General features: G+C 40.2%; 1 pseudogene; it reads left to right on the top strand.

The window, feature by feature from the left end:
- Nucleotides 1-1,806: 1,806 nt before the first annotated feature.
- Nucleotides 1,807-2,638, top strand: LOC115068709 (annotated as a pseudogene).
- Nucleotides 2,639-3,111: the final 473 nt, after the last annotated feature.

Below are 3,111 nucleotides of genomic sequence, written 5' to 3'. Positions count from 1 at the left end.
AGAGAATACGTTTCTGTGAGATGCCCAACCCTAAGTGACACATCTATAATGGAACCTCTACACCTAAGACTCATGGAACACAAGGAGCAAGGGGTAGGGGTAGAAAGAATACTAACACATTTCTCAACTCTCATCAGTGAAGTTTCCTCATATACCAGAGGACTATGAATACAAAAGGCCACAACTGACCAAAGTGTAGAGAAAAAGAGACTACAGGGTGTGGGTCCATGGACAGGACTCCTATATTAAACTTCACCCACCCAGGGCTCAGGAACCACTGCTAAAGAAGGGGCAGAAAGATTGTAAGGGCAAAAGGAGGAAGTGTATGACCATAAGGAAACAAAATCTTGCAGCCTCCTGAGACCTTGCTCATATGAACTTAAAACAATGTTGGCAGCAGCCACAAGACCCAAGAAAACTCAATCAGACAAAATCAATCATAGAACTGGTGAAGTGGGCAGGAGGCCATAAGTTTGGTGAAGAACTATTGGCAGCTGGGTGAGGGAGAGTTGATATTCTTTAAAGGGAGTGACGCTATACAGGCTGGCCAGGCTCCAGGGGATGAACTCACACCGAGGGACATATGGATACATAAACTTCAGGTGATAGACCCTAATATGTATGACAAAATTCATGAAGTCCTGTGGGTGCAGACAGGGAAAGAGGACTAAACATGATTAATATTTATTGTATGAAATCCACAAAAATTCAATAAAAATATATTATTTAAAAAGAAAAAAATTGTACTAAAGGACGTGAATTCTAGGGTGTATGTAGTAAGATGAGGGTATAAAAAGGAGGGGCATCTAAATATTATCAAAATATATTATATGTAATTCTGAAAGAATCAATAAAAATATTTTTAAAATACTTAAACATATACAGGTTCATTCCAGGTCCATTTAGAATACCAGAACAAAAATGTAACCCTGACAACTTAGTGCTACACTCGTATATTAGTACTTTTCTAAACTTTCATCAGAGAAGCTTCTTCTTGAAGTAGAGGGCAGTTATCACTGAGACCTACAACTGGTCTACATGCGGATAATAAAAGAATGTGGAGTACTCAGTCATAAATGGGATATCTATACCATAGGCCTCCTTGAAAGGCTCTGGAATTATTGTAAAACAGAAAATGGAAAGACTATAAGAGCCAGAAGTGGTAGATGAATATAAGGAAACCATATTGTTTGGATGCCACAGGCAGTTGTACTTATGAATTCACAGAGGTTGTGACAGGATGCATAAGACCTGCACAAGCCAAACAAAATTCCAGGATGGAAGGGATTGGTGCACATGAAGTTCCACCCATAGCCAATGACTTATAGGCAACTGATTGATAGGTCCTGAGAAGGAGAAAAATCAGCTTTCTCTAAGGGCTTGAATCCTGGGCATTGAAGCATATTCCAAGGGATAGTCCAACACTTGAGTATTTGGGCAGTACAAACTAGTCTAAATGGTTTCTTAAAAAAAGGTGAGTGGAGCGGGACTGGAGAGATAGCTCAGCATTTGAGAGAACTGGCTGCTCTTACAAATGACCTGGGTTCAGTTCCCAGGACCTGCATGGCCATGGCACTAAAAATGGTCCATAATTCCAGTTCCAGGGGGTCTGACACCCTCTGCTGGGCTCTGTTGGAATTACATGCACATGGTGCACATAAAGACAACAGACACACACACGCATACTTATAAACTAAATAAACTCTCCTTAAAAAGAGAGGATGCAGTCGCTCTCAGAGCAGTCGGGCAAACACCGCTCTCAGCTTTTTCCTCCTGCCTGAAGATCTCTAGCAGAGAGCCGCCACAATGCCCAAGAGAAAGGATGCAGGTGATGGGAGTCAGCAGCCAAAGAGAAGAATCAGCCAGACTGTCTGCTATGCCTATGACCCTTACACCAGAGTTGAAACCTAAAAGAGCCTCAACTTCAAGGAAAATGAAGAGCAAAAATGTTGCAGTGGAAGAAAAAAAAGATGCAAGTGCCAAAGCGATTCTTGAAACCAAGACAGAAGATGTTAAAGAAGACTGCATCACTGAAAATTCTGAAAATGGAGAAGCCAAAATGATTGAGCACCCATTCCTAAAAAAGAAACAGGGGAAGTAAAAGAGGAGAAAAATGAAGACACTAGAGAAGATGGAGAAAAGAAACAGTGGCAGGAGAAGGAGATGATGAAGAGAAAGATCAGAAAGATGAAAACATTCAAAATACAGAAGAAAAAGCAGACAACGGGAAAGATGATGCAGATGAGAAAGAGAAAAGAAATGGAGAAGAGGATGAAGGTAAAAATGAGGAAGGAGAAGACAGAATAGAGGGAGAAGACCTAAAAGAGGAAAAAGGTGCAGCAGAAAATGAAGGACGGGACTTCCCGAAGGAGAGGGACATGAAGACAAAGAGAGTGAAGAGAAAGGAGACGACCACAAAGAGGGAGAAGATGGAAAAGAGGACGACATGGAGTAAGGGAGAAGATGACAAAGAGGTGGAAGGGGAACCAGAGGAAGATGAAGAGTAGGTTGTGAAAGACAAAGAGGAAAAGAAGGAAGATGAGGAGGAAGCCGAAGTTAGGAAGACAGAAAAGAGAAAGAAGATGGCGGACAGGAGGAGGACGGGAATGAGGAAGAGGACGGACGGGGAAGGGAATGAAAAGAGATGAAACCACGGCTGAGCTTGGAAAAGAAACTGAAAAGAAAGATGTGGACAAAGAGGAGTCTGTCAGCGGTTGCTTAAAACTGCCCTGTGCAATAGCATAATTTGGTAACGTGTACCTTCCAGTTGTAATGTTAATAGAGATAAGCATTTTTATCAGATACTTTATAAACACTTTTTCTTTATCACCATTTAATTGCAGAACATCTTCGATTATTAGTTGCAAAGTACCTAACGTGCCACCTTTATACATTTTATGATTATTGTTGTGCAAAATATAAAATGTACACTTGCAACTTTGTGAATTTTATTGTGTGTAAATCATATAATAAATCTTTGAATTTTAATTTTATTCTTATGTATGATAATTTTGCAAGGTAAGAAGATTCCAAAAGAAAGTTTCATACAACTTTCTTGTGGATCTCTAGGTTGCTTTTTAAAGGTCAACTATTTTCACGTAATGTTAAAAG

Source organism: Nannospalax galili, unplaced genomic scaffold, assembly GCF_000622305.1.
Source record: "Nannospalax galili isolate Female #2095 unplaced genomic scaffold, S.galili_v1.0 scaffold449, whole genome shotgun sequence".
Classification (NCBI taxonomy): Eukaryota; Metazoa; Chordata; class Mammalia; order Rodentia; family Spalacidae; genus Nannospalax; species Nannospalax galili.
The sequence above is the reverse complement of the archived record's forward strand: the minus strand, read 5'-3'. Positions and strand labels throughout refer to the sequence as shown.